Source organism: Silurus meridionalis, chromosome 6, assembly GCF_014805685.1.
Source record: "Silurus meridionalis isolate SWU-2019-XX chromosome 6, ASM1480568v1, whole genome shotgun sequence".
NCBI lineage: Eukaryota > Metazoa > Chordata > Actinopteri > Siluriformes > Siluridae > Silurus > Silurus meridionalis.
In genome coordinates this window covers 18,542,469-18,562,562 of record NC_060889.1, presented here as the reverse complement: position 1 = coordinate 18,562,562, position 20,094 = coordinate 18,542,469, and the positions used below count along the sequence as shown (strand labels likewise).

General features: G+C 35.8%; 1 protein-coding gene across 1 annotated transcript in view; it reads right to left on the bottom strand.

Moving 5' to 3' along the window:
* Positions 1-20,094, bottom strand: part of pcxb (pyruvate carboxylase b) — a 193,881-nt gene that overhangs the window by 106,001 nt on the left and 67,786 nt on the right. The window lies entirely within an intron of this gene.

Genomic DNA, 20,094 nt, shown 5'->3' with positions numbered 1-20,094 from the left:
AATTCAATAGATCACAACTTTCAAACTATTCATACAAGATTTATTGATTTACAGATATATTCCCTTGTTTGTACTGAGCTCCATAAAAAAATGTGGTTTACATGGGTTGGAGTGGAAGATCTTGAGCGGCCTGTTATAAAGCTCTGACCTGAACCCTACTGAACCCCTTCGGAATTAATTAGAAGGTTGAGTGCACCCAAAGCCTTCCTCACACTACATCACTAACGATTTATTTGCCTGTCACATATACATTTCATCGCAGTGAAATTCTTTCTTCACAAGTCCTTGTGTAAGGGCCCAAGAATGGCTAGGCCCTTACTGGAGATACTGGGGCTAGAACCCCACTGAGCTACCACTTCCCCAACCCCTTTCAGTACCTCTGGTACTACAAGTATCTATCCTTACTAATATCCTTGTGGCTGAATGAACACAAATCGTGACCACACTTCAAAATCTTGAAGTGGAGGTTATTATAACAACAAATGGAGACTAAATGTGGATTGGGATTTTCTGAAAGCATGTATAAATCTTATGGGCATGTGTCCATTAACTTTTATTCATATAGTAGTATTATTATTATATGAACTCCCAGTTCAACAAGAAATCCAGAATGCAATCTAGCAAATGGTCCAGCTCATTGAGTAAAGAAATAATCATATCACTCAAGACTAACACACACACATGCGCACACATATACAGACTTTTTTTTTTTCACAATTGAAAAACAGCCAGCGTAATTTACACGCCAGTGCTGACGGTCACCTCAGGTGTCCAGTGACACTTGTCTGAAAGTGTTCAGCAAGCGGGAAATAATGCCTTGCTGAAATGCGTGAAATGTCACAGCCCACAGTGTGTTTGTTGTATGTGTGTGAGAGTGAGAGAAAGGGGAGACATGTCTGAGCAAGGGATTCACTGGAATTAGTGTATTAAAAGGCATTTTTTACAAAATAATAAAACAACAAATCTAATCTAATCCTCTTCAGTTTGTTGTAGTATTGAATTGAGTTCATCCCCCAATATATTATCTGGGACTTTTTTGTCTGTATTGTCTCAATACTGATCCTAATTCTAGTAACATGCACTTTCTTACGCTCTAATATACACGTCACAGTCATATATGCTTTTGGAAGATACTATTCCAGATATAGCTCCCTTTATGATTAAAATAAGCTCCACTCTTCTGGGAAGGCATTCCTTTAGATTTTAGAGCAGGACAATGGGGATTTGTGCTCATTCAGCCAGAAGAGAAGAAATGAAATTCCTGATGCAGCTTGAGGAAGCCTGGTGCACATTCAGCATTCCAATTTATCCCAGAAGTGTTCAGTTGGATTGAAATCAGAACTCTGTTCTGGGTACTCAAATTCTTACACTGAGTTTGGCAAGGCATGTGCTCATGGATTCCAGTTTGTGCTCAGTGACATTGGTCCTTTTAGTTACAGTAAAGGGAAATTGTAATGCTGGACCATACAAAGACATTCTATACAAGTTTCTTCTTCTAATGTTGTGGTAAGAGTTTGGGAAGAACCACTTATGGGTGTGATTTCCATATAAGGTATGTATGGTTATTAAGCTTTAGACTGTGACCTGCAAATTAGCATGTAAGGACATTAAATACCTATTACAGCTGAGTTGAGCTAATGCTGATGGTTAGTGTCAGAAATATCCATAGAACAGATATTTAAAATGCAAAAAAATGTAAAACAATGAATAAAGACTACAAAATTAATTTAGTTTGAACTAAAACAGGTACTTCAACCCAGTTCAGTGTGTGTGTGTGTGTGTGTGTGTGTGTGTGTGTGTGTGTGTGTGTGTGTGTGCGCGTGTGTGCAGGCACTCAGGAATAACAGTGTATCAGTAACCAATCATCCAACAAGACTGCTCTCCTCATCCCCTGTCTCCATGGTAACCAGACTATCCAACATGGCCGACTGCCAGAGAATGCTTGCCTGCCCTCATCCTCTCTCTTCCATTACACACATCTTTCCTCTGTTTCTAAACTAGGTCACTACACCTATAGTGGCCCTCCATTCCTTCTTCATCCCCCTCTGTGTACGCTCTCTTTCTGCTGCTGCTCTGTGGCATCTCCATTACAATTCTCGCTCCCTTCCTCATTCTAGTTGCTATTCTCTGTGTGTCTTCCTATGCTGTAACGTAAAGTGTATTCCTGACTTGACAAGCCGAGCTGACGCATCAAAGGCTCCCAGGAGTGAAAAATACATGATGGAGAGAATAAGATAGAAGAGCGCTGAAGACAAGGCCAATCTAAGCTCTGTTTTGAGGAGTTTACTATCTCTACACTAAAGCTGAAGCCCTAATCTCTACCCTCATTCTCAACTTTCAACCCATTTTATGCCCTTTCTGTCTGTTCTTTTTTCAAATCCTCACAGGTACATTCTTATCCTTCTAAATCCATTCGCTTATCATGTCTTTCCCTTCCTCTCGAAAATATCCTGCTACAATTGTATCCTGCCAAGACTTCAGCTTGTAGTCTATTATTGTAAACTGCTATTTTTCTTCACTCTATCAATATGTATTGCTTTGAGCTTTGTATTATTTAGTTTTTGCTGCCCCGCCCCTTTTCCTTGCTCCTCTCTTTTTCAACCACTCTGCATTTTATTTCCTTTCTATTTGTATTTCTGTTCCTCGTTTCACTTGGATACAGAATCTGCTCCTCCTCATACACAACAAAAGTAATTAGCCATTGTAAAAAGGCAATATAAATGTGTTAGTTCAAGGTGTTTGGCCTGCTCTATGTGTTTTCTATCTCTTACTACTGTTTTCTGACCATGTTGATCTCATTACTTTCATAAATTAAGCACTGAAACTTAGTAATTTACACTAATCATTGACATCTCCCCCCTACAAGCACATGGTCTTGAAAATAATTAATGCACATTTGTTAAAGTGAACGTTTTTTAACATTTAAAACCTTTTCTGCACACTTGGATTGATCACTGACCCCATCTCACTGTTTTTCCTCTCATCTCTTTGTGGCCTCATTGCTTCTTGCTGTCCTCATCTGGCCCTTCTCTCCTCCCTGCTCATTATCTGTTTAACACCTTGAGTTAGTGCATACCCACTTCTCGTTAGCTCAGGCTTTTATTCTCTCTGTAGTCGCTTTGTTAAATATTAGTCATCTAGCTGACTTGAGAAGGATCCTTTCACTTTGCCATTTACATTTAGTTGTATTGATTGAGGTGAGAGTTGAGGTTTTCACAGTTACAGGGTTAAACCTCTTTTCATCTCTCTCTTTCCACTTCCCTCACTGTCAATTTCCTCTCCTTTCACACCCTGGTGAAGCTTCAAATGGAGTCTTTGTGAATCTGAATGAGTAAGCCTTTCACCTGATGTTTTCTTGACCTTCTATATATATATATATATATATATATATATATATATATATATATATATATATATATATATATATATATATATATACAGTACAGACCAAAAGTTTAGACACACCTTCTCATTCAAAGATTTTTCTTTATTTTCATGACTATGAAAATTGTAGAGTCACACTGAAGGCATCAAAACTATGAATCAACACGTGAAATTATATACATAACAAAAAAGTGTGAAACAACTGAAAATATGTCTTATTGTAGGTTCTTCAAAGTAGCCACCTTTTGCTTAGATTACTGCTTTGCACACTCTTGGCATTCTCTTGATGCCTACTTTGAAGAACCTACAATATGACATATTTTCAGTTCATATTCAGTTCAGTGTATATAATTCCACATGTGTTAATTCATAGTTTTGATGCCTTCAGTGTGAATCTACAATTTTCATAGTCATGAAAATAAAGAAAACTCTTTGAATTTAGTTGTCTGTACTGTATATATAATATATATAAACTTTTGGTCTGTACTGTATATATATATATATATATATATATATATATATATATATATATATATATATATATATATATATATATATATAAATTATAATTTTTTTTAGGCTTGTTTACTAGGACTTTTATTTTTTTGGTACATTTTTCCAGCTTCCATTCACTGTAAATGTATTGGTTCAGGACACAAGACCATCCTCTTATATTTTCTGCTTTTCATTGTTAACATTCAATTTTGTTTATTGACTTCAGACAGATGTGTCCTTAGGTAGGCTGCTGTATTTGTTTTTCATTTTCCCATCTCTAACCAATACTATGTTTGACCTTGTCCTTTTCTCCTCTCTACAGTTGTAGTATCCTTCTGAATGAAGCCCCAGACTTAAGAGCCATCTTCAGTGCACTGAGTATGTGGGTGGATAACACTCTGTTTCAAATATGCAATTCCAACCTGCTGACATCTGATACTCTCTCCTTCACTTTCTTCTTCTCTATCCATCTCTTTCTATCTCTCTCTCTCTCTCTCTCTCTCTCTCTCTCTCTCTCTATCTCTCTCTTACTAACAGCATCTCACTTTTTGCTTCCCTTCTCACCAAGCTATTGTTTCCCATCTGTGAATATTAGAACTGAATACAATAGATTTACTGCTAAAAAAAAAACCTGATTTTGGTACTCAAAGTAAGGTTAGTTTTCTCCTTACTCATTCTTGTTTACTCTGAATAAACAAAAACAAAAGAAAGTCAAACAACAAGGGACGTTGATGATGCCTGAGCCATCTGTGAGAGGAAAGAGCACTAAGCTGATCATCACCTTTCCCAGTTGGTGGCTGACATACAATATTGTTTATTATTTACTAAGAACATCCTGATGAAAAATGTGTTGAAGAATTATGACTTTAAAAAATTAGCGTTCATTGCTCCTGATATTGTACAATTTACATTACACAATTTATAGAACTGTTTCATGCAAGACATTACACTGCATTACATTTTCTTCTTCACAAGATCTATAACCTGTATACAGTATTTCTATTATTAATCCTGTATTTTTGTAAATAAAGAAACGGAAAACGCTTTTATATATATCGTACATGAAACATATGTATTTGATATCTTCTGTAATATTGCGCTTGTCATAACAAAAAAAGAAACACAGTTCTGCATCTACATTCTATGCATGCAGCACTGCACTCTTGCTATTCATTGCCATTGCAAAAAAGTAATGCTATTCTCTGTTTACTGAACAGTGTAAACTGTATTTTGCCTTGTGAACACCCCTGTAATCTGTCTCCTTCTAGTCATATTGTATGTGTATGGCTTGTGATCTTGGCAGTGTGTTATTTTCTATAATTGTCAGGAGAAAAGAATCAACCCAGAAGGTGCACTAGAGAATAAATATGATCCTTTAAAGGTGAACAAAACTATAGGCGAGTGTTTTAATTATTGAATGCTAATAAAAAACTAAACAATTATATGAAATCCCTTTATATCCAAAATTAGGACTCCTCATAGCACAGAGAAGGAGCTAGTTAAGGTGGTAAATGACCTGTTATTGGCTTCTGATCAGGGTTTTGTCTCTTTACTTGTTTTGCTCGACCTTACTGCAGTTTTTGACACCATTGATCATACTATACTGCTTGCTAGACTTGAGAACGTTGTTGGAATAAAGGGAACAACTCCTGGCTCCCTTGGCTTAGGTCTTATTTGACTGATCGCTATCAGTTTGTTGATGTAAATTGTGAGTTCTCCACACTCTCTGAAGTAAAGTTTGGTGTTCTGCAAGGATCTGTCTTAGGCCCACTGCTTTTCTCTCTATATATATGTTGCAAATTATACATAAACATGGCGTTCGCTTTCATTGCTTTGCTGATGATACACAGCTGTATATTTCAACAAAGCCAGATGAGAGAGATCAGCTTAACAATTTTAAGGAGTGTGTAAAGGACATTAGACAGTGGATGCTTGACTCAGATTAGACGGAAGTACTTTTACTGGGACCACATGCAGCTAGAAGCAAACCTTTAGATTATGTCGCATTTCTGGATGGTGTTTCTGTTTCAGTGTGTGCAGCAGTCAAAGACCTTGGTGTTGTTATTGACCCTAATCTTTCCTTTGAGGCTCACGTGAATAATATTACCAGGATCGCCTTCTTTCACCTTAGAAATATTGCTAAAATTAGAAATATGATGTTGTTACAGGATGCAGAAAAACTAGTTCATGCTTTTGTTACATATAAATTAGACTACTGTAATGCTTTACATGTAAAATGTAATCAGTGTAATCATACAGATTTGTGATGTGTGAACTTTCAAAGTGATATATGATGACATGTTTGACCAGTGGACACTAATCCCTCTCTCTAATAGTGAAAAGGTATACCAGCGTTTCTGAATCATTGCTGCCACGTATACACACTACTACCATTTTAATTAACATTATCAGCGTTTTGAGTTGCTGTGAAAGTGAGAGTGGCATGGGGGATCTGATCATGAGGTCTGAGTGTGGCAGGATGATGAATCGCTCAGAACAGGGATGAGAACAAGATTGATGCAGAGAAGCTTTCTGCTGCTTGGCCTTCAGCTACAACTATCTCTCTCCATCTTTTATTTTTTTCTCTTAATCTCTCTCTCTTTTTTATGTGCACATCTCTATTTCCACCTTCTATGCAGCCCACATACAATAAATAAAACAACGCATTCAGCTTTTTTTTGTCCCCTTTCCTTTCCTTTATCACTGGTGCTCCATATGATCGTCTCAGAGATGTCCATAAATCATTTTTCCTCTAAATCGGAGTCAGATGCTAGGTCTCTAAGCTGAAATCTGTGTTAAGGCTGAAGTATTTTGTTTTGGACATTATTTAACACTCAAGTTGTTGGGAGCAGGCTTTTTATTTCACTCACATAAAACACTGGTCTATTATTTCTCAGGGAAACACTGCACAGGATGCCGCCTTCCCTCCTATTAAATGTGAGAAATTACAGTATACACTGAATGTGAGCAGAAATAACACCTTTGTGTGCATGTATTGAAAACAAAAATAATTTTTTCAGTACTGGACTAGATCTACGATTAGCCTGATATTACTTGTTGTTTTATAAAGCATGGTTACCTTTTTTCTCTGCTGTATTTACTGCATATATCATGTCAGTCATATCCACCACACTGTAGGTGTTATAACCATTACCATTAAGGGTTTAAAAACACAACATAACATCCAAGAAAGAGACATTTTGACAATGAAAATCCTTCTTCATATATCCCAGGTTGTAAGGACTTGTTAGGGTCAAAACACAAAGTCAGTCATTGTACTGCACCCCTGGAACTGAGAGGGGTAAGGGCCTTGCTCAACAGTGGCAAATTGGCAGTAGATAGATAGATAGATAGATAGATAGATAGATAGATAGATAGATAGATAGATAGATAGATAGATAGATAGATAGATAGATAGATAGATAGATAGATAGATAGATAGATAGATAGATAGATAGATAGATAGATAGATAGATAGATTTGTGTTGTGGGTTTTAGATATAATTTTAACATTTTTGTTAAATTTTCTTGGCCTCTGTAATCAAGCATACTTGTTTATTCTAATCTGTAATGTGAAGACTTGCTCTATAAAAAAATAGCTCTGCTCCCAAAAACTGCTGAACACTTCACATCTTTTTTTTTTTTCCAACGCATTGCTAACATCACAGGAATAGCACTGGCATAAAATACTGACGTGTGACTTTTATGGAACTGACAGACAATGGTGGGCAACGAAATTCATTCTTGGTTCATTTACTGAGTTATTTTGGTTCTGTTTCATTAATCTTTAGTTTGAATTTTTAATGAAATGTGTGACTCAAATTCTCTTCCTCTGGTGTGTGCATATACACTCCTGGCAAAAGTAAAAAGGGCTAAGCTCACAATAGCTAAATATGAACCTTTTACACTAACAAGTCAATCTAGGCAATGTTTATCACTTAGTTTACACACACATATATAGAAGTGTACTGAATTGCTACAACTATGTTATGCAACTAAAGAAAGATAACAACAGTGAAATATACAAAGTTAACTGGGTCGATAAAAAAAAACAAGGATATTGTTGATAGTAACTAGCCTTACTTTTGGTATTCACAGAGTACATGTGAATAGCTTTCAATGTGCAAATATGAATAATGATTGCGTGTGTTCCTGCATATGTTAATGCATGAGATGATGAGATCAGTTTTATTTGCACACGGATAAAATGCGACAAAGATCTATTATTCAAACACATCCCCCTATTAAGTGCACACACATACAGTGTACCTACACATGCACACATATCCTCACACGCACACACACATATTGAGAAAGAGGGACCGAAATAGAAATATTATTATCCTTTTTAGTTTCTTTGCTTTTAGCACACACATGCACACAGACCAATTCTTATGGATTGCTTATCTTTCACAGTTATTCTATTATCCATCATCCAGAGCTATCTCATATTCATGCCTGTGAACATGTATGTATAAGCCATAACATTAAAACTACTGATGTGAACACCGCTGATTTCGTTACAATGAAACTTGTCAAGAGGGTGGATATATTAGGTGGTAAGTCAACAGTCAAGATGTTTCAAAGTTGATGTGTTGAAAGCAAGAAAAATGGGCAAGTGTAAAGTCTGGGCAACTTTGATAAGGGCTATATTTCCAAAACAACTGATTTTCTGGATTGTTCCTGGTATACAGTGGTCAGTGCCTATCAAAAGTGGTTCAAGGAAGAAAGAGCAGATAATTAGAAATCGAAGTCCAAAGTTCAATTATACCTACAATATAGGAAGGGAAGGAAAGCAAAGCATGTCTGGTTCGATTCCACAGGATAGCTGTATCACAATTGAAAATGTGAATGTACAATGAATTAGGCATAAGGACAGTTTCACATGAACAGCCTAAAGAGCCATGAAGTAACTGAGCAATACAAAAACTATGAAGATATCATCTCAGGAAGTTGAGAATTGATCTGATGTGTTCATTTCTTTATACACATATTATGCTTGAACCTGAGAAACTTTTCGGTTTTTGCTCACAAACTACACAATTCCACTGCTGTGTTTAGATTTGAGTTTTGCCATAATACTTTGGCTGTGTTTACACTTCCACACACAATAAAAACAGGATCACACACACACACACACACACACACACACACACACACACACACACACACAAACAATAGTACGTGCTAAACCTGCCTTTTCATTTTAAATCCCATGGCACATCTAGCTATGTTTTGTATTCTCTCAGTTATGCGTCCTTTGGCAGAACAAATATGAAAATATGACTAAATGTCTTAAAAATGAGTAGTCTCAACCCTTTTTAAATTCCACAAGCCCAATAAGCAGAGTTCCACCATATAAATGGCACAAAATTCAGCTACACATTTAATGCAAAAACTCAGCAACAGCAATGTTTGCATTTTATTTGAATTGCGAAAAGTTGGTGTGAACGCACCAACTGGAGCTGCAGCTGGATAACCGCCATAAATGTTCTAAATGTTCTTTGTCAGTTGGTTTGCCTCCTGCCCACATCTTCCGCTCATGAAAGTAAACGTGCAAGCATATGTGTCGCACAGTAACCACTTTTGTGTGTGTGCCACTGTTGGAAAATGAAATTTAATAAGCATCAGCACATGCTGTACTAAGCACAAAAATAAGACGCTCACTGAGCCTGTCTCTTCCCCTCACTTCCTCATCCTCCTCATTCCCCCCTTTGCCAGTTTGTTTGCTGAATTTGCTGCATCTTTGAGCCAGAGCATTACAAACTCCACTGGCATGTGTCTGTCTATCAAGCACACACACACACACACACACACACACACACACACACACACACACACACACACACACACACACACACATGCACAAACAGCAAAGAGTGCTCACAGTCTTTTCTGTTTTTTGTTCTGACAAGCATTTAAAATCATCAATGTGAAGACAAAGGCATGACAATCTCTCCACACAGACACACCAACACAAATGCAAGATGCAAATAGTAGACGTTGCACAGTCTAAATAATATCTGTCATAAAGCACTCACACACACACACACACACACACACACACACACACTCACATGGCCAGGAAATCCCATACTTACTTTCTACCACTTTTTTAAAGGCCGTTTGATACACCCACATACACACACTCATACTGTACATGTCCTCTTTCTGTCCATTTCTCTTCACCTCCTGCCTCAATCACTCCCACACTACGCTGTCCTCACATCAGTCCCATCTTTCATACAGAGGTCTCCATTTCTCTCTTCTGTTTTTGTTGATAACCATGCTATCTCTTTCTCTATATCTCTCATTTTCTCAAGATGAGTAGAGAGTATTGAGTATAAAGCCAAGCAACGAGAGAGAGAGAGACACACACACACACACACACACACACACACACACACGGACATAGAGAGAGACACAGAGTCAAATAGTCAAATGAAGGGGGAAACAATCAAAAAGAGCACATTGATTTAAAAAAGAACATTAGAGATAAAAGCCAATTAATAGTTGCAAGGAACGAGAACTGGAATAGCAACCAAAAAAAAGAAATTATAAAAATGCTAGCAATAAAACAATTACCTACGGTGGCACATTTAAACAGAAATTGTAGAAACACCATATAGTAACAAGTGCACAATCCACATTTTCATGCAGTAAGCTGTATATGGGAGGAAAGGGGGTGCTGGACTATTATGCAGAATACATTTTAAGCGCTATGATGTCACACCTGACTGATGGGCAAATCTGTTTTTTCCTGACAGAGAATGCGTGTTGATTGGAGTATCATACCCTACCTTTTTTTTATATAACAGAACACCTCTGAAAATAGTTACATCTGATATATTAATTCTCTCATAGCAATATGATATTGTTTCTATTAAAACAGCAAATATAGATAATAATGGTAAGTACAAGTAATAGTTTATATGGTACAGATTCCTGTGAAATATTTATTTAAACAGATATGGATAGAGTCTTGTGTATGCAATTTTCCTGTATACAGCATTCATGTTACAGGGAAACAGGGATATGCTGTTCTGAAGCGCTTGCTGGCTTTCGATACCATTAAATAGCTGTGAAGTGAAGTGTGTTGTACATTAATAACATTTATTTATAAATAATAATAAAAAACTACTGACTTTTATTCTTATTTATTTGTGTATATTGCTGTTATAATAACAATAATTATATTGTTATATAATCATAATAATAAATATGATTATTATTGTTATTATTATTGTAATTATTATTATGCTAACCACTGAAATGCATTCATAATGCATTGTATAATACATAATAATCATATAAGTCAAGGATGCTACAGCAACCCAAAACTCAAATTCCCTGTCTTATTGTACATTTTGCTTACTTCATCATTATTTTATTTAAGTGCTGTAATTTGGTTAGCTCTCTCATGCCTAAATTGAAAGATAATTTTAAAGAAACGATTTCTCACTGTTTGTGAATGTTAAGTGTTTTTGATTTCTGCAGTCATTATTGCTTTCCCCCCAACCTACCCGCTTGCTATTAATTATAGAGGGAGATGACTATTAAATGTGTGTTGTGCAGCTCCGTCACCATCTACAGAGGATGCAGTAATGCCTCCTCCTAACCTGTGGGCTAGTGCTTATTATGTTTGTTCAGACCGGCCTGCTTGGCTGAGGCATTGTTCGGATTTGAAAATGTCAATCAAATGATAGTTCAATAAATGCATGTGTAAGCACAACTATGGAGCTTGTGGAATGTTCTGTGCCAGAGAAAATATTTGTTTCAGGAATTTGCAAAGAATCTTTATGAGTCCAGAAAAATACAAACCAACAAGCAAAAACAACAACAACAACAAAACACCCTAAAGGGTTTATATGTTTGGTTGTTTGTTTTGTTTTGTTTTTAAATCAAGGACTGGCCCCACAGAGTCAATGTTTTAATACAATACAATACAGCACATTAATCTTTAGTGCATTTCTAGACACAATGGTTCCTGATGTGTTCTTTCTTTAGTACTTTTTTTCTAAAAAGGGATTCTATTTTATTTTGTCCTATAATAAACCTATGAGAATTTGTGAAAGGAATTTATATTCTTCTAATGTCAAACAGCACACTAGTCATAATTATTCCTAGTAGCAATTATCACATTGGATGGTTAATGAAAGCTCCCTAAAGAGGTCCTACTTTTCTGAAACATTTCCTAAAGGGAAAACATCTGTCCTAGGGTTATAAATACAACCTTTAAGATTTATCCCACAGGGTAATAAAAAAAACTGTTCAAAGTGGTAGATTGAATTATGATGATTCTTAGGTTGATTTCATGAGTGGTCCATTCAGATTAAGAAAATCGCCTGTGTGAAGATCACATCTATAAGGTTGCAAGATTTTCCTTGAGTGGAAGCATCCAAGAAGTGGCTTTTCAATGGCTTATAAACTCAAGTATTTGCAATTAAAATCACCAGATTAAAAATAAGTGCATTAAAATATGAACTGGTGTTGATTTTTGTATGCTCTTTGTGTAATATGATGCAACATATAAGCAAGTAACAATTTTAAACAGAAAAAAAATGAAGACTGATAAATCCTATATACAAAAATATGCAGCAAGCAGTGAAATAACCATTTAACAGGATTTTATTAGGCCATATTTCCAATACATTGCTTCTTCATTAGTCCTGGTAGTAATTGCAACATAATTACCTCAAATTTGCCGTAATTGAATCCTATGGCTTCCACCCTCACTATTTAACAGATTATTAATAGACTCAATAAAGCTTATTCTATTCTTTTTTCAAGATGAGTTTGATGTACTGTAACAGAGAGCACAAAGCTTAGACATGCATGAAAACTGCTGTTTTTATATCAGACACAGACAGTTAATTGTGCAAACAACTGAACATGCCACAAGGTCATAAAAGCATTCACTGGGTGTATTTTTATCACACTTTAAGTTTGCGATTATGACTTGAATTAATAAAATAAAGCCCATGATTCAGGTAAATCAGTGTGCTTCTCTGTACAGTTTAAAAAACATTGTTTTTTTCTTATATATCATGGAATTTTTTTTTATTATTGCTTAAAAGCCACGAGTTAATATGCTGCCTTCTCTTTACTCTTGCCATTCTCTCTGTTGGCCTCATGAAGTAGTCACCTGGAATGGTTTTCCAACAATACTTAGGAGTTCCCAGAGGTACTGAGTGCTCTTTGGCTGTTTTTCCTTCACTAGTGTACCCTTAATTTTGACTTAGTCATTAACAGTGTCACCAGCAAAACAGCCCTGACACGATCACACCTCTTCCTCCATGCTCCACAGTGGAAAGAACACATTTAGGAACTGTCATTTCACCTGCTGTTCATCTGACAAAGACATGGCAGTTAGAACAAAAAATCAAAATTCTTCAGACCAAACTGGTTTTCCACTAATCTAATGTGCATTCCATGTGTTTTTGGCCTAAGCAAGCTTCTTCTTCCTCTTGTTCTTCTGAAGTAATGGTTTCTTTGCCACAATTCACCCATGACAGCCTGATTCATGCATTCTCCTCTGAACAGTGGATGGTAAAATATGTTTGCCACTTAAATTCTGAGAATCATTTATGTAAATCAGCAGTTTCTGATCCTTGTATTTCTATTAAACTTATCCTCTGCAGCAAAGGTAGCTCTTGGTTTTCCTTTCCTGGGGCCAGTCATCATGAGAGCTTGTTTTATCATAGCGATTTCGGGTTCTTGAGAATTTTTAGATTGACTTGACTTTTAATTCTTGAAGTTATTATGGCCTGTTGATTCTCTTAACTGAGTGTTTCTTGCCATAATATAGATTTGTACATTAGTTGTAGTAGCACTAATAGGGCCATCAACTCTGTACTCACCCTTTCCTTTGCACAGAACAACTGATGAGCTAAAGCACATGAAAAAGACAAGAGATATCACAAATGACCTCTTGAGGGACACCTGTGAACTGAAAACCATTCCAAGTAACTACCTCATGAATCTGATGAGAGAATGCCATGAGTTTGCCAAGCTGTCATAAAAGCTAAATTAAATACCATATTCCGAGTTGTCAACAATTTATAGTTTACTACATAATAGGGCTGCTTCTATCGACTATTTTAGTAATTAAGTATTCTAAGATTTATTCCACCGACTAATCGGATAAAAAGGACTTTTTCTTTATTGAAGAGCAATTCTAAATAAAAAAGAGAGAATAAGACAAGTCTCTTAAAATTAACAAGTAATATATATATATATATATATATATATATATATATATATATATATATATATATATATATATATATATATATTTATATATATATATATATTTATATATATATATATATATATATATATATATATATATATATATATATATATATATATATATATATATATATATTTAGTGCATTTAATGGCCATATTACATAAAAATACAAATACAAAAAAGTCAAAAAGTCCCTCTATAGTGGCTGAGTAGAGCAGGTTATGGGAAACTATTTGTTTAATGAAACTCATAATTATTCTCAATGTGGTTTTCTTGTCTCTGGAAAAGCTGCTTGAAATGTGTATTTATCACCAGTTTTGAAAACATGCTACACTACCTGCTCTACGCTGCTACTGAGGAGGGACTTTCATATATATATATATATATATATATATATATATATATATATATATATATATATATATATATATATATATATACTGTATATATAAATAAAAAATATTTAAAAATTTAAAAAAATTACTTAAAAATGTTCATTCTTCATGTTTTAGTTGAAATTATCCCAAACTTTGGAAACTCTCTGCCTTTTTCTTTGACCTGAATCTTTTCCAAGCCACTCGCTGTCAACCCCCCGGACCTCCATTTTTCATTCTGCTACATGTTTTTTTGTGTCCAGAACGCTACAGAGTTTAGTGGATGGTGGGTCAGTAATAATGGTCCGTGGTAAACACGGTGCTCACCACGTGTGTAGTTAAATGGACTAAAAGAAATTTTGTAATCAAAGTAATCGAGTTACTCGAGGAATTGTCACAACCCTACTACACAATTCCATATGCGTTCTTTCAAAGATTGGATGTCTTTAGTATTAATGTACAATGTTAAAAATAATAAATAAGACTGAAGTAAAACCACTAAATATATTGATCACATCCATTTGTTATACAGCTGCACTGGACTTGCTCGAGTTCATATTGCAGAAAGTATTTGTGACAATTTAAAGTAAGAACTTCACATAACTAATACTTGCCTTTGTTTTAAATAAGCTCCATCTTGTGCATGTTACTCTGAAAATATAACTCTATGTGTTACTGCATTATATTACGTTCAACTATTTTCCCATCCTGCAGTCTAGGGAATCTGTTTTCAAGAGAGCATAGTGAAACAAAGACCAAATTATACAATGCACAATCTGTTCTGCTTTGTATTTTTATCAAGTTGCAGAGAGAGTGTTCACATGTTCACATCTTTATTTACACTTTAGAAAAGTTTAAAGTTTTCATTGTGGATAGTCTGACTAAGTTAGAGCTGAAGAGATGAAGGCAGGATTAAAAAGCCAGATGTAAGTTCAACAGGTGATGATGTCTCAAACCTCTATATATTTCACAGCAAAATGAGCATTAAAACATTGCTGAGTGCAACTGATGTTACAGACTTGGTGTTGATGATATGCTAAACAACTTGAGTTATTATGATTAGGGGAAAAAACAAGAGAAACAATTTGTAGGGGATAAAAAAGTAATAAATATTACATCTGTGGATCAGTGGTGAATGGAGAGCAAATCACATTACTTGTATTTGCAACTAAACAGGATCTACATTGCAGATTCTACACTGTGAATGCTAATGAGGCATCTTTGTAGCACCTACACACAGACTGAATTAGCTAAAGCAGTCAAAACAGTATACAGTATGTTGTCCTGCAAGTAATTGTTGACTATGCCTGTGTATTTGTGGTGTATGCAAATGCTGAAAGCTTTGGCTTGGAATAGTAAAAGCTTGTTATACTCTTAATGAACACAACACAGTTGTGCTTTTTATGCTGTGTTTTAGGAAACAAACATCTGATTAAGACCTTGTGGTGAAAATGTTTGAAATGCACTGCAGGTGTTTTTTAAAAGTTGCCCGAATCAGCATGGGGACGATGCCACTGGAAAAGCAGGACTGCAGGGAATATATAATCTCTGAATGAGAGTAAGTAAAAAGAAGAAAAGGGTGAGGAATGCAGGAGCCAGTGTGACACTTGGAAGCAGGGGAGATAGATGAAGGGTAAGTGGATAGATTGGAAAGAGGGATAAGAATGAGAAAATAGGTTAAAGAAAGAGAAACTGGACTAGTGGTCTGAAAGCTTGGAGAAGTAGACTAAGACTGAATAAAATTATTACTGAATAAAGATGAATAAATGATGGAACATAGAGATACACCAAGATAAGAGTTGTGTGCTGTTGTGAGACCGAGAGAGCAGGTCAGAGCCATCACCTAACTCCTAGACCATAATAAAAAGTAAGAAAAAGAGCAGAAAGTGCATGGAAGGCAGATGGATGGATGGATGGATGGATGGATGGATGGATGGATGGATGGATGGATGGATGGATGGATAGATAGATAGATAGATAGATAGATAGATAGATAGATAGATAGATAGATAGATAGATAGATAGATAGATATCATCCAACAAATGGATAGACAGACAGAGGGACTGATGAAAAGACAGACAGACAGGCAGGTAGGCACACCAACCTACTGACAGGCAGATAGATGGACAGATGACTTGAAAGGATGGATGGATTGGCTAGACAGACTGAAAGTCAGACAGAATGACAGACAGACAGATGGAAAGATTAAAATATTTTAGTGTGTATGCGACTCTAAATATTGCAATATCTGCAGCTCAGTAACTTTTGGCAGGGCAAGAATAAATTTTACAGACTGATACCTTGATTTAAAGTGTTACTCCTGAATTGCGTCAGGGATTAACATATTGAACAGAGCTGAATCATTCGAAACTAGATCAAATGACTTTTGAATCGACCTGTCAAGCAGCAAATTGAAGTTGTCATTGAATCAGTGTTGAGCTGAAGATTCACACCTTTAATAGACAGATAGATTGCAAAAGAGTGAGGCAAAGATAAAGGAGAAGAACCGGCTTACTGGGGTTTGCTGATGGCATAGGTAGAGAGGGAAAGGCAAGAGAATGGGTGCTGAGAGGATAAATATATTGAAGGAAGCAGAGCGAGGGATGCTATAAGAAGGGAAAAGAACATTTTCCTATAATAAATGTTCTGGGAAGGAGAGAGCCAGCAAATAGAGGTTGAGCAAAATGAGCAGTGACATGACAAGCTGTGCATGTGTACACAGACAGACAGACATACAGACAGACAGACATACAGGCATGCACACACACACACACTTACTATGCTTTCACTTACAATGACATTTAAGTATGTGCTATGCTAACTTTAAGCTTAACCTCAGTAACCAAAAACATTTTTTGGGCTCTTTCAATTATAATAAATGTCAGATACACATATACTTGTGGGGACATTTAACCCCTACTTAAATTAAAAAAACATGCAAATTCTAAACCCTCCCCTCAAACACACACCTATATATAACGCAGTGGTTCAAATTTTTCCATAAATTTAAAACAAATGTTTTGTAACAAAAAAGGTGGATGTTTAAAGAAGGAAGGAAAAGAAAGAAAGAAAATGCAAAACACACATACACACACACATGCACACGCACACACACACACACACACACACACACACACACACACACACACACACAAATGTCCAAATACACTGAAATTGCAATAAATAAATATAATAAACTCTGAGGTAAACATGAAAAAGGAAAAATTATTAAATATCTTTGAGGGGAAAACAAGGAGAAAGGAGGGAGTGGATGAGTAATGAATGTCCAAGAATCCATTTGCCAGTTTTATAGGGAAATGCAGTGTATTAGAATATTATATACAAAGAAAGAAAGAAAGAAAGAAAGAAAGAAAGAAAGAAAGAAAGAAAGAAAGAAAGAAAGAAAGAAAGAAAGATGTGCATATAAAAAATATTCTATGTAGATTTTTTTTCAATGTTGAGCTAATAAATACTGACAATTCAAGACTATAATCACCCACAGATGCTTTTAGAGAGGCAATAAGTCTGATGCAATTACAGCTTCCTTGAACACACAATTAAAAAAAATGTGGGTGGTATAAAAACACAGAAACATGTGAAGGTCATGAATTTAATGCTACATAAAGTACACTATATGGACAAAAGTATCTTTTCCAGCCATATGTGGTTGATTCTAAAATGATAACCCACAGTTAGAGGCACACAATTGTATAGGATGTCTTTGGATGTGGTAGCATTTTCCTTTCACTTGAACCTGTTCCAGCATGACAATGTATCATGCACAAAGCCATGAAAATATGGTTTACAAAAGTTGGAGTGGAAGATCTTAAGTGGCCTGCAAAAGAGCTCTAACATTATATATTTGGGATATATTAAAACACTGACTGCACCCCAGGTCTCATCCTCCCAGTTGCAAATGGACTTTGCTTTTCCGTTAGAAATTCGGCAGTCACCGTGCGTTCGCGAAAGCGAAAAAATGCAAGCGGTAAAGCAAGATTTGCAAGTGCGTTTGGATTATGCCACAATTTAGGCATCCGCATATCAAAAACATAATACAATTTGCAATTCCTTTTGAATATTGTCTGGGATATCCTTCCATACTTTTGTTAATATAATGTTTATTCTATGAATCTAAATGGTAAGAACATCCATTTTCTTCCATTATCGCTAGAGAAAAGAGAAAGCAGGGAAGGATTCCTGGGTAAAAGTAGAAGAAAAAAAGAAAAACAGCTGGTAAACAAGCTGCTGAAACCCCACAGGGCTGTACCAATGCTGACCTTTGCTAATTCAAAGCTCACAGCGTAATGCTTGTTTCTGCACAGACACACCTGACAATCTGTCGAGTCAAAGCAACCATAACATCACCTACAAGGCCAGGCAGCACAAAATACCTCTCCTGCTTTCTCTCTCTCTCTCCACTTACTCTTGCCTCCCTTACAATTTCCTCATATTGAGGATGTAATATATCACTGACTTGTTCTGTCGTTGCAGAACTATTCAAACAATTAAAAAAGTGTGCTGCTTCAACAAAACAGTCAGGAAGCAAGCGATGACTTCGTCGCCTCAGGTGATCAATTCAAGTCTTTTTCTGAGCTACTTTTGTTACTAAATTAAATAAGCTCATGGGGGCAAAAAATTTTAGGTTTTTATTTTCCCATCAGTGCACTCGGTTCCTTTATATGCATACCATCAAAACTCTGGAAATACCTTTTACTTCATATTTTCAGCAAACCCTAACACACCTAAGCAATATAGATTTGGACACTAAGATTAGACACAACTGTCTGTAATGAAATAACTTGAACTTTTTGCCTGACCTTGTCAACCCAAGCTGAACCAAAAGATTTGGCCACCAAGCTCCATAAGCCTCAGTGAAAAACCTGCAAGAGGCTCAGCAGAGTCTTTCAAAAATGTCTGGTAAATCTCAATTCAGAGGCAAATCCAGACATTTAGGGGCTTCCTGTTAGACCAATAAACCTAAGGAAAATTAAACAAGATGTAGACCTGTATTTTACATTATGGGCTAGTTAAATTAATTTAGATATTGTTTTTCGTGATGGGTATTGTATATTTAGAATATGGTGTGCAAGTTGATTTTTGCTGGTGATTCATCATGGCAAGTCATTTGGGTTTTATTGTCATTGCTGCACACTGTGGACCTAAAAAGTCTACACACCCGCAGTTCTTTTAATGTAAAAAATGAAATCACATGAGATGATTTTCCACCGTTAATGCTGTGATGAATCTCCTTTCTCCTTTAAATTCAGCACTCAAGCATTGACCATATCTTGATTTTGCAAAATTATTTGCCATCTCTTTGGTAATCATTTCTTTTTTTTCCAAAAAATGTAATCAAATGTATTAAATTGTATTTATCAAATTGTTGGAGATTTGTGTGCATATGACAGACACCTGTGTTCAGAGCAACTCACAGAAGTGAAAGGACTTATATAATCATTTATGCAACTGAGCTTCCTGCAGTTTTCACTGCCCATTCAATAGCTTTTAGATCAGGACTGTGTCTGGGCCATTCCCATACACTCATCATTCATCTTCTGAAGTCATTCTTTTGTTGACTGGGATTTGTT